Source organism: Pyrgilauda ruficollis, unplaced genomic scaffold (genome assembly GCF_017590135.1).
Source record: "Pyrgilauda ruficollis isolate IOZ18807 unplaced genomic scaffold, ASM1759013v1 scaffold2, whole genome shotgun sequence".
Lineage (NCBI taxonomy): Eukaryota > Metazoa > Chordata > Aves > Passeriformes > Passeridae > Pyrgilauda > Pyrgilauda ruficollis.
In genome coordinates this window covers 30,542,988-30,556,168 of record NW_024519206.1, presented here as the reverse complement: position 1 = coordinate 30,556,168, position 13,181 = coordinate 30,542,988, and the positions used below count along the sequence as shown (strand labels likewise).

The window sequence follows — 13,181 nt, the reverse complement described above, 5'->3', positions numbered from 1 at the left end:
TTGGTTTCTGGGTGCTCTGAGAAGCACTTCTGGCCTCGTTGCACTGCACATCTTGTGCCTGCCTCCCTGGGATTGAGAGATGTCATGCCACTTCACTACCACAATGGCCTGAATCACTAGATATACCAACAATCTGCCTAACCCCTCATGTTTCATCCAGAGAAGTGGAGAGATGCTGTTCATGATGATGAGCAGTGCAGTCCACCTCCTCTCCCAGTTGCTCTTAACAGTTCCATACTGGAAGATTTTCCCCTGGGAAAATTTGTGATCTGGGAGATCTGCTCTCAACATACACTGAGTACATCTCTTGCTCATTCAGTATGCATCTTTCTATCAAATGGGGAACAAAAGACCTCCTTCACCTCATGGCTCTTCTCACCAGGCCTGTACTGCAGACCCTTATCCACAGGCCATTTCTGCAGGATGGCTCATGACCACACTGTTAAGAGTTTGGTCCCTACTGAGTGGACTGGCTGCAGCCACGCTTCACAGTGCTCAGCTCACATCTCTTCCCATGACCCTGTAGTTAACAGTTAGTATTTTCTGTTCATGGGCTTGGTGGGCTTTTTCAGTTTAAAGTGTGAAGAGTACTAACAGGTGTATGTTGCAGGCAAGCAGAGCAGTGCTGTGTCAAAAAACTGTAATGCCAGAAAAAAAATTGTGCGCTCTAGAAAAAGGATGGGTGAGGGCAAGATTTACACTATTGCCTGACCTTGGATAATGATGAAACACTGTCCTCGCTGAAGGAAACACATTTGGTGTCTTTCACATCTATCCTGTTTGAAGCAAACCTTGGAGTGCTCTACACAGCTGACAACACTCACATTTCCCATGGGGGATCCCAATGGATTTGTTCCAGAGGAGTGTTCTGACACTGATGGGTGTCAGGCATACTGACTATGGGAAGTATGAATGATCAGCAAACCCATTGCTGGAGAAGAACAGCAGTCCACCAAGTTCAGCCACAGCATTTTTAAGCAATAGCTGTTCTACTTTGACAGGGTTCACACAGTTCAGGAAAGGTGTCTCACTCTCCCAGACAGAGCACGAAGCAGAACATCAAACCCAAGTGAAACGCAGTGAGGTAGAGCAGCCCTTGGTGTGTAAATTGGTCAGTAAGGAAAGATGACACACATTTTCCACTGCTCTCTCAGACTTTCAGATAATCAAGATGAGTACTGCATTTGTAGGGTGATGTCTGGAAGTACGCAGGAGAACACCAGGACTTGCATTGTCTCCCATCCTCCCCTCCTTTCCCAGAAATCCAGTGGCCAGTTTCAGCTCTGTTTTATCACAGGTACGAATGACTTGGAGACTGAGATGAGTGTCCCGTGGCTCTGCCCTTTTAAATGTCACTGCTGCTCTATGGAAACCCAGCTGCCACTATGTTTTCCTGACCGCCTCTAAAATGATTGTCAAGGACAGAAAATATTAATTAAATTTTAATTAATAAATTGAATACTGTGGGGTTAATTATAGCTATTTACAGGGAGTGTAGGGGATTTGGAGGGCCTACCTTCTGGTGTTTTTGCACAAAGTGTTGACTCTTCCTTTAAGCTCTAATTAGCTAGCTTTTTTCTTTTTAATAGTCAGCCTTCAAATGACTGCTCAGTAGCTCCCATTTTGTTCCTCATCAGCAGTCCTCCAGTACAGCTGCTACAGAAGGGAAGCAGCCCTGCAGTTTGCCTTGAAGGGAGCAGGTGATAAAGAATCTATCAGAAGTGGTGTAAACCAACAAAATGCATTAAAAAAAAAAAAGAAGAAAAAAAGAAAAAAACATGAGTACCAACCCCTCAAAACTATGGTAAACAAGGAAACAAAGAACATGGGAAGAAATAAGAAGGAACTGCAACATCTGAAGCTGCTGCAAGGTCAAAAATGTTCTCTCTGTATGCAGCCCTCTTGTCCAGCTGCATATTCTGCCTTCCTGCATATGTAGAATGCCAAAAGCCATCAATAGTAGATAAGCACCTGGGAAAAAGCAAGCTGTTCCAGCACAATGTCGACTGTGAAACTTGGAATAATTTCTCCTCTGCTCCTTATTTTCAACCTACACATTTTCTCCCTAGTGGTAAAACCTTTTTAAAATTTAAATGGACCCTATTACCTGTACTTCTAGCTACTCAGTTTACACCTCTAAAGAAAAAGGGTCTTTTCAGGACACTGTTAAAGTGAAGGCACACAGTAACACACTGTGCCCAGATATGAGGAGTTTATTCCAGACAGTTTTTCAATCTCATGTCACTAGATGAAAACCAACAGTGCTTAAGGACCTGCACAGAGGAGGACTTTGGAAGTTTGGGGATATCTTGGGTGTTGTTTTGTTGGGTTTTTTTTCAAAAGTGGTCAGCATGTTCAGTAGGCAGACCACTGCTTTCTCTGAAGTATCTGCTCCTGCCTGCTAAATGTTCACAACTGGACTGCTGCCATGGAGGGAGCAGAGGGCAGTGGCTGGAAGATGAGGGCTGGCACAGGCACTGCAACCAGTAGCTGGCTTGGTGCCTACATTCTCCTTCCTACCACAGCAGTTGGCTCCAAGTGGTAGGCACAGGAGACTGGTTTGGGCTCCTGCTGAGACAGAGTGAAGGTAAGAGGGAAGAAAATATGTTGTTTTTTTTTTTTATTTTATAACCAAAAGCAATAATGCTAGTAAGGAAAAATGGCAATTGACTTGCCAACATGGAGAGCAAGATAGCTCCAAAATTTCACATGGAACCGTGTGGTTTCTGAGACTGGAACACCATTGCCTAAATTAAGAAAGCTATCTTCCATCTCAAGAAAGGAAGCATAATAGTCAGAATCACTCTTGCAGAAAAGCCTGACTCGTCTGATTCCTCAAGCATGCTCAAAAAATTTATCTAGTCTCCTTCATAGCAGAACAGCTTCACTACCCAGGGATGCTGAGCTGAGAGCCCTCCAGCACCAAGGTGTCTCCTCACCTCATGGTTTGGCTGAGAAGGTGTCAGATCACATTGCAAAACACCTGCTCCAGGTCTACCTTTCACATTCACAGAGATTTCCCCAAAACAGAGAAAATAAAGTATCGTCTCTTCCAGTATTTAGAGTTGTGACACCTGAGAAATGGTAGCCAGCATGTATAATAACACATCTGTTGCAAGACATAGTTTTATTGTTGAAGTGGAGAAAAGCCTCTCTGGAGACACCATGCAGGGCTGCTTTTTTTTTTTTTTTTTTTTAAGCTAGTTTTGTAATGAGGAGGTAAAGATCCAGCAGCTTAGAGCTTCAGCTCCTGCCAGCACTTAGCTGCTTATTCCAAGTCCCAAGATCCCAGTCGCACCGACGACTGGTCATTCCCCAAGCCTGTCACCCGTGGGCTCAGAGGCCTGCAGCCAGGCAATGAGAGCACCGGCTTAGTTACAAGCTTACAGGGCTGAGAGCCTTTAAGGAGGCTGAGACCCCGGATTAGCGAGGGTGTTTCCAAGCGGGGCGGCGGTGCCCGCCCGTCTGGGCCGGACAAGCAAGGGCTGCCGGCAGGCTCGGGCCGCCGGTGCCACCTTCTGGACACACGCGCAAGCGCCATTCACCTTCCCCTCCGGACGGAAGAACACGACGGAAAGCGGCTTCATTTCACTCCCTAGTCCTGCTTTTGTGGGTTCCTCCCCGCCTCCCTTTGAACCCCTCAGTCATGTAGCACATAACTGAGGGGGAGCAGCCCCCACAGGGCAGCAGCAGCAGCAGAATCCAAGCCGGCTGCACGGTGCATCCCGCCTCCTGTGGAAAACTATGTACCACAAACTCACAAAAACGTTCCCGGCCTTTAGCATTTTGTTTTCTTCAAGCACTTCCGTGAAACAGCCAAGGCTGGCAGAAGTAGACACAAGACTCATTTAAGAAACACCTGTCCATTTTAGGGATGAAAAGCAGGGGTATGTAAGGGCACCCATGTTAATGCCAGAAGTGCCATCTCAGGGGCTCAGAGTATTTATTTGAGCAAGGACCAGCCTGTGGAGAGGGGTCTGACTTGCCTTGGTGGCTGGTTAACTTCAGTGGCCATATACGAGTGCAGATATGAAATCCTGCCATTTATGCCAACAGCAGTTGTGTTGTGGCAGAGAACCGTGGCCTCTAACATCCAAAACACAAACTGTTGCATGTGGTTACACCACAGGCATTTCTGAGAGCAAGGCTAAGGTTAGAGTGGCCACCTCATTCTGAAACAATCCAAAATTGTATCTCACATGTACAGCAGTTGCAGTTCCTTCTATTTCTTATAGCTGCAGAGTGGGACTTGACTGCTGTCTTCCAAGAGGCAAATGGGATACATACACCCAACACAGTCCTCAAAACTGGCTTACAGAATAAGCTTGAGAGCTACTTTTAGTGCAGAGAAGATGTCTCCAAGGAATGGTTTTAAGAGCACAATTAGGAGTGGTAGGCCAGAAAAAAGCTGTGAGGTTGGAAAAAAATGTCTGAACCAGTAGAAAGCAAAGAGGAGCCAAAGAAAAGCTATGGGGACAGTCAGGAAGCAGGCAGCAATAAAAAGCTGCAGGCCACAGAGTGCAGTCTGCAGGGCACCACACTGAAGACCTGTTATTTTGCCCCAAACTAAGATGGAACTTAAGAAATATGGACTTTGAACACGTCAAATGCTTGCAGCAGCTGCAAGCATGCAGCGTGTAAAACAAAGGACCTCAATTCAGTGGCAGCTTTTTTAGGGATTACCATAACATGAAACAGTGGCAATAGAGGCAATGGGCCTTATGAAATGTACACGTAATAAAATGTCATCTATAATGGGAACTTGAACGATCTAAATATTATATAAATGCTGCTGCACTTCTATATTGCAAATAACACCTGTTTCCATTTCAGAGGATAGGGCTCAGAAGTAACGTGGAGTCAGGCTGAAGGACCCATAAAGCAAATGTGCAGCAACAGTAAGGCAATACATTTATTTCAGAATGATTTTTTTTTTAATTGCACTTATTCTTAAATATGCACATAGCAATATGATAAATACTACCTGTGTGGCAATTAAAGCCACACTGCAGATTTGATATTACCATGTTGCTGTTATGCAATCCAGTTTCAGATGCTGACCCATCCAGGTTGCCAGTTTTTACAGCTGGACTCTACCTGAGTTTAGCTACTACACAAAAACCCCATATAGATGTACTGTTAATGTTTGTTTGTGCAATGGCTTCATTCAATATCTTTTAATGTAGATTTACTAAATATAGCAATAAACTATCTTCCACAACAGTGTAATCAGAGTAACTGATGATAACAGCAGTTTATTCATGTCAAGGTATCTAATTCCTACTGCTGTTAAGTCTCAGTTCCAATAGCCCTCCAAGACATGGAAGGATAAGGACAAATCCTGCCTGAAGTAAGTTTCAGCACAATCTGGGACTCTGAGCCCTGCAGAAAGGGATTTATAGATACACTTCTCTCTAGGACTACTATATACTGTTGTATGATTTATAAGAGAAGGCATCACCGAAGTACTTCTACTCTCACTGAGCACCATCTCTATTTGCAAATTTTATAATTTCTGGTCTGTATAGATTTTAAAAGCATCTATAGCATGCAAGCAGCTGTTTAATGCATTTTGACCCCAAAGCAGGGAATTTGCACAAGTATTCCTATTAGAATGTTTGTCCTTTCGTGTCCATGCATTAGGGCTCTGTTTAAAATCTGTCCATGTCCCTAATCTCCCTGGGGAGTTTTCTCTGAATATTCAATGCTAGTCCACAGTCTGTAACAAAAGAGGGAGTGGGGGGGAAAAAAGAGAGACAGAAAATAGTGTTTATGCATAAAATTCAAGAGCCTTTTCACATAAAAAAACATATGCACACACAAAAGCACCTCCACTACAGAGCATGGCATTTCCACAGCAAAGATCTGGCAGTGTGTGCGGTTTTTCAAGTTAACTAATTTACAATAAGGGCATCAGACATCTGAGCTCCAGATGCACTCATTCAGGCAGGCAAGGCCATAAATAAAATAGAAAAGAATACTCTTACCCTAACATAGATTTTATAGAGATGTGCTGAAGGCTTAGCAGATGGGTTTTGCTGTCTCAGCTTTTACCTGTGTAACAAAATAAATTTGTAAAGCTGCAAGACCTTTGCATTTGCTCCCATATGCTCCCATGAAGATATAGCTAATTTAAACAATAAGCAAAATCTTACTCGTCGGGGAAAATGATGGCAAAACTCCCACTGGCTTGAGCAGGCTCTGGGTGTTGCTCCACATAAATACAATTGGCTGAACTTGGCTAATAGCACAGCCAATACTATAACTGAATTTATATTCTTCATCCCACAGATCTGCCACCTTAATTCCACTCCTGGTTCTGCTTTCATCCTGTGGTCCAGTGGAAGAACAAAACCAATGACACAGCTACTGTCACCAAAACTAGGATTGCTGCAGCTTCAGCCCAGGCTGCCAACCAGTTCTCTCCCACGGAGAGGTGAGAAACCCTCTCTTGAATTATGACAAGATATCAAAACATTTTGTCATAGCCCTAACTTTGTTTTGCTCAATCTACATGGTGCTCTAACAGAGAAAAAAACTGGAATCACAAATTTGAAAAGATGGCATATCACATAGCAAACATTTCTGAGTTTCAAAAAAGTTTGCCAGTTGAGAGACATCATCATCATCATCCTCATCATCATCATTCAGTCTAGCTATTATAAACATCTGAGCATTCTTTTGCAGCCAGTGTGCTGTTTGGGCAGACAGCATGGAAATTTTACAGTCCATTTCATCCCTGATGTCTACACTTAGTGCTCACTGTTAATAATGGGGTATACACACAGATACACAGATGAACATACATGTGTATACAGACATGCTAAGAGAAGAAAACACTTCTGACACGTTCTTATAAGGAAATTATATTGGTGAAGACAGATTTCTGAGCTCAGCACATGTTAGAAGTGCATCCTCAAAACTGTGTATTTGGCTGACTTTAGGAAACATTGTGCACTGTGAGCAACTGTGAACATCTGGGGATGGGGCAATGACAGGGAGAGGAATACACAGTCTGGGACCAAAGCCTGCATTAGGAGGAAGCAACAGGGGCAACTCCAGGTTTGAGATGTAGAACAGGCAGTGCAGGGAACAGTCACCAAGGAAGTTACTGGACTCATGCATGGCTTGCATGGTGTCCATGGTTGGATATGTCCTTCCAGAGCTATTTTTAAGAGGCAGCACTTGACTCAAGCAGTTCTTGCAAACTAGGCTCTGCTTGTCTCTCTGTGCCTTGGCTCAGTTCCTACCCACAGTCCCCATCCCTTTCTTCTTTCAGGACCACTCCCAGGTAGTGCACCCCTGATTCCAGTCTCAGCACTGCTTTATAATACAGCTCAGGGAAAGACAGAGGAGGAAGAAGAGAGCAAATAATGCATCAATTGATGACTCACACTAACTAGAGAATGTACTTAAAGCAAGTTTGTTTCACCAATGGCAGTGCTGTGCTGTTTGCTTTACCTCTTGCAGACTAGGTCATCCCAATTCCTTTTCTCCATTTAATGGTGACATAACTAAGTATCCAGGAAGAAGCTGTGTCACCTATCATAAAAATACAGTACACAGTAATCACAGGAGGCTACTGTTCAAGACAAAGCCATGACCTCCACATTTAAGAATCTGCTGGTCTGTAATTCTGAAGAACACATTTATTAGCAAAATCCTGTTTTTATAAGCTGCAAATCAAGACACAGCTTCCTTCAGCATTATACCAGATTTCTGAATCATGAGCCCTGTAGTGCATGAGATTTTGCTTTAGAAATAAAATTGCTTGCTCAACTGCAGAACACTTCAGTTCTGTCTTCTTTTTCTACAGCTACTGCTTAGTCTTAAACCAGAACTAAACAGCTCTGGAATTATGCATGCACTTAAAGTCCTCTTAGTATCTACCAGATTCAGGATAAACACATAATGATGAGTTTCTAAGTCTGATATATCTGCTCGATTAGCACCATTTTCAGTATCTGGCTACTTTGCTACACTTGGCAGCTAAGTAAAGCAGGTCTAGCACACAGTCAGACATGGATTTTTTTTGTTTTGGGGGGTGGCAGTACCAGAAGTTTCCCAGATATCCCTTATTTCAAAGCAGGAAAAAAACAACAATGGCCAGCTCTGTACCAAATCACAGGTCAACAGATTTCAATAGTCCAAGGTTAAAATTGGCCTCCAGCTAGCTGCACAGACTTATCCCATAGGTATTAAACAGGAAACTTTAAAACCTTAAAAATAGTTACAGTTATGTGACTTACCCTTGTAAAAGGATTTTTATCATGTACATGAAGACTAGAAGCTTTCCTCCTTTGAAATGTTTGTGTCTGACACTTTCCCTAAAGCACAGCAAGTCTGTGCTTTTCTCTCTTGCACAGGCTGTGGGTTGAGTTTTGTTTTGCTATTCTTTTTTCTTTCACAAATCAAGCTGTCAGCAGCACGGGAAGCAATTCTGTAACTGGGACACGTAAGAGCTCTGTTCTGAGACTGCATTGCTGCCCCCACTAAAGTCACCCTTGGTAACAAGAGCACTTGAGAATATCTTAGCACACAGTGAAAGGCTTTTTGCTATGGTTTATTTAGCTGAAAAGGAAAAACATAATTCAAGGAAAAAGCTCCAGAGCTTAGAGATACTAAAAGTATGCAGTCTCTCCTGAGCTTCCTGCTACTGCAGGCCACAACCTCTGAAGAGCAGTGTGTTTGAATATCCATTTCTGTGGGGACAATTCTTTTGAGCTGGGAGATAAACCTACTGTTTTTGGACTGATATGAAAGCTAAACAATAATACACGCTCCTCACCTACTACACAAACACTCCCAAAACTAAGGGAGTCCAGTCCAATACCAAAGGGCCACGCTGTGCACAGCTGACTGCTACATGAATTGCTCTAGCCTGCTATTAACTTCTTCCTCTGCTCCTTACTGACTGCCTCATACCATAGCTCCTAGATGCTTTCTCCACATGTCCAGGCTTCAGTCTCAGATCCATCCCATCTGTCCCCAGATGCCACATCTAGCCACCACAGCTCAGGTGGCCCAGTTTACCTAACCTCGATCTCCTGCGGGGCCCTGGAACCTATCTCCACCATCAGATGCACTGTGCTTACCCAGCCCAGCCATATAATTAGCAGTGCAGCTGCACAGCCACCAACCTGCCAGCACACATGCGGCAGACCACTTCTTGGCAACTATTAATCACATATTGCATAAGAAACAGTCCCTTAATGCAGGCAAGTCTTTCCACTCCCAAATCATGTAAAAGACATAAAAGCTTTTGGCCATGCAGAAAAGTGAACAAAATGAGTGGTAATTAACTCTCATGACTACAAAGGCTAACAACTTCAGCACTTGCAAAGGGGATCAGAGGCAGCTGAGCTGAGAAGGAACTGTAGCAGAACAAGTATTTGCCTGGGAGCAAACACTGCCTGCATGCTTATTTTAGAATGAATAATCATGTTAGTTAACTAGAGCTAACTTTTGAACAAATAGCTCACGTTACAGCATACCGAGGTACACTAGATGCATCCTTTGATGTACTGACAACTTACTACTGATTTTTTTTTTTCAGAAATTAAAAAAACCCCACAATTTATCCTTCATAGCTGATTCTGGATTTTGGCACAGTCTTTTCACACATTAATGGAAATATAACCTAAAATGGATTTAATCATTGCAGCATGAGATATTTTTCTTCAGCAAGAGCATGTGGTTTGCAAAGGAAAAAAAAAGGAACCAAACAAAGTTTTTCTGTAAATCAACACATGTGACTGTTCCTCACTACCTCAGGACAGGCAAGTTTTGGTACACTACATGTCCTTGGTGTTTCTGACCTTTCAGCACAACTGCAGCCTCTAAGCATGAGGATTTGGTCTGATGTTCAGCAGCATACTATGCAGCCTGACACACCCTTCATGCCACTTACTTAAAATACCAGTGTGGACAACTAATATGACTCCCACGGTTTTCAAGAAGTAGGGGAAGAGAGCTGGGATTTGCGGAGTGATTTATAAAGCAGACAAAATGAATCCTAAAATATTATGCAAAATGTGTTCTGATCATTACCATGAAAATAAACACATCTCATCTGGAAACGTGAATTCAGGAGTAAAAATTTCTTTTCTATATGAACTACTTCACACTTGTCATAAACTTAAGGGATTTGACAGGGATTGAAGATTCACTTGTCAGCTGCTATGTCCTTTAATTAGCTTCCTAACATCCATACTGACTGAAGCAGTATGTTCCCAATTTAGCAAATCAGGCTGTCTCTGTCCACTGTAGCTGTAGTTGTAGCTTTCACTGTTGCTCTGAAGACCTGAAAAAGAGCATTAAATGCAGTGATTCTTCTGCCCCCTAGTAGACATAATCTACTATATACATTTTCTTCTGTCCTGGCTTTTGTGGAATGGACAACAGAAGTATTAACCTAAATTCCAGAAGCTGCATAAAGTGTGTCTGGCTCTTCACAATCTTTTGAGGAGAAATTCACATACCAAAACCCATAGCTCTGCTATGACCTGTTCTTGTATCTCCTGTTTTACTTCAGGTCCACAGAAACTTCACCACATACATTCATTCACAACTTCATATCCATACCACAATTAGGTATGGATAGCTTTGTTTGCAAAGCACTTGACAGGACTTTGGGGTTCACTGCCACAGACAACGCAGACCCCAACTATTTAACGCAGCCAAACTTCTTCACCCCTGTTTTGCATTCCCACCTGTAACGTGGAGATGATACAATTCTTCAACCTTTCCAGCTAATACTCTTCTACTTTTTACATGGTACACTCCTTAGGACAGAGGATCAACCACATACTCACCCAGAACCCAGCACAAATTACTCTTTAATTTAATTCTTTGAGATCTCTGGGTAAGAATCAGCCCCTAAGATGTTAACCAGCTTTTGTTTAACAGCATTTTTAAAGTACAAACCAATTGTAAATCAGACCAGGCAGAATCTCACTTTGGGTCATTAGGTTTACCTCGTTTCTATCCTCCTGTCTTTCTGTGCTCTGGGTGATTCCAGGCAAGTTTCCTGCTGGTCTCTTACACTTGTTTTTGCCATCTTACACTTCTGGAGTCATGCAAGAAACTGCAATAACAATACTAACTGCTCAGCTTTGACAGGACATAGCTATTTTTACTGGATTACTTTTCTGGCACAGGATTTAAAGCACCAAATGATTTGACACCTGTAATTTTATACTTGGAATAACACAAGGTATTCATACTTCTTTTGTAATGTAAGATAAAAGCAAACTCTACATATGTTCTCATTCCAGTGCTGCTGTCTGACAGCTATTTGCCCAAGGAGAAAAAAGTACTGTTACATTACAGAATATGTGGAAAAGTAAAAGCTATGGAAAAGAAATCATTAAATAGCTAACTTATTCCCCTGCTAGCACTAGACTGTTCCCTGCAGCATGTTTCAGAGTGTTTTGTCCAGTCTGGTTTTACAAGTTTCACATTACTTTCATTTATATATTTAATACAGCATCAAGTCCAATGTGGTTTGGTGCTGCTTATTTTCCTTGTCTTTCAACTACAAGACTCAGTGCTAGACCAGCTGTTCATATAGACTCAGCTCCAAAACTACTGAAAAAATATCTGGACTCTTTCCACTGACTTCAACAGGCTTTGGATCAGGCTCAGGAAAAGACGATGAATACATTTCATGTAAGACTAAGCAGGTTACAGTCAGCAGAGTAGAAAGAGGATTATCTGTGTATGATACACAGGCATGTTACCCTGCGTGCTGAAATGTCTGCCTAGCACACTTTCACTTTCATGGAGAGAAAGGGTCAGATTCGTTTCTGGTGCTCTGCCACTAAGTCAAAGCTACCATGAAAGGAGTGAGTGTGATCTGGAATCCACCCAGCTAACCTCATTACAACTGCGATTTTCCTAAACTAGAGGTGAGAAAATTTATTTTCTAAAATTGCAAAACCAGTAAGCAAATCATAGAATAATACAATGGTCTGCATTGAAAGAGACCTTAAAGGTTGTCTAGTTCCAACCCCTCCACTCCCCCCACGAAGGGCTTTTTGCTTTTCAGTGAAGTTTGAAGTCTTTACAGACCCTAAGGAATGAGTATCAGGAAAAACACAATGGATCTTGTCTCTGTCAGGGAAGGACAAACTCTCTTTTACTTCAGAACCTAAAATGGGTCATATTTGGTTTAACACACACACATCTAGACTTTCACTTTCGGTAGCAGGCCCAGGGCCTGCAAGGCTTCCCTGGAGGCCAGAAGCCTAAGACAGGAAATGCCAAGTCATGATGACTGGACCACAGAAGCCCCTCTTCCCCCTTCGGACCCTTGCTTATCTCTCTTTAATACTATAGGTCACTTTCCCTTGACCCTTACTATTGTACAATTTCCAAAACCCCTGTACCCTATATAAACACCTGCTTCTGCCCAGTTCGGCAGAAGAGCTGTCACTGAGAATCTTTGTGGAAGACACCAACAAAGAATTTCTTTGGAACCTCACACGGCCTTCTCCTCTCTCTCCCTGTGTCTGCTGTGGCACCTAGCAAGCTGAAGAGCTGAAATCACAAATGAGCTGATAATCACTAAGAGCTGATATCACTTGAGATTGCTGAGATTGCTGGGAGCTGCTTGGGAACTCAGACAGGCTGTGCTGAGCAGGACTGTACTATCCAGACCATTGCAGCCCACCAGGCATACCCCAGTGAAGCCACCATTAACTTTCTGTCACCAAAACAAATGGGCAACCCCAAATCAATTGTGCATATTTTATGGAGCACTGATACTACAACATCTCCCCACTGTGTATGCTTTGAGAGCATGACTTCTGAAAGCTAGAGCGTCTCTTATCAGGGATTATTCTACCAGGGATTTATTCTGGACAATACCATCAAATGGAGATGGTGGTGAGCAGTTATTCTTCCCACCCTTTCTAAGTTCATAGTAAAACATGTCAGTGTTAGGGACGTTCTCAGCTGCTAAGAATGCTTTAATCAACCACTTTTTTTTCTGCTCCTTCTGTTCCCTAGGGACAGGGAACTTCATGGCAATGCGTTGTTGTACAATGTGTACAGTTATAACCTACACTAAAAGTATGCCATTAATGAACAAACACTGGGTGTGTGTGTGTCAAGCAGATGAGAATGTTCTTTTGATCTTCTGAGCTCCACCACTGTGGCAGACGGATGTCTAAACTGCT

The 13,181-nt window shown here is 42.8% G+C and overlaps 1 protein-coding gene across 6 annotated transcripts in view; it reads right to left on the bottom strand.

Moving 5' to 3' along the window:
* LOC121353154 (cytochrome c oxidase assembly factor 1 homolog) overlaps positions 1-13,181 on the bottom strand; it is a 52,176-nt gene that overhangs the window by 29,607 nt on the left and 9,388 nt on the right. The window contains exon 1 of one of the 6 annotated variants that reach the window (XM_041466749.1): positions 1,517-1,659. The exons of the other annotated variants lie outside the window; for them this stretch is intronic. The gene's annotated coding sequence lies outside the window, so the exon portion shown is untranslated. Of the gene's footprint in view, positions 1-1,516; positions 1,660-13,181 lie in introns of those variants that run through there. 6 annotated transcript variants of the gene reach the window in all.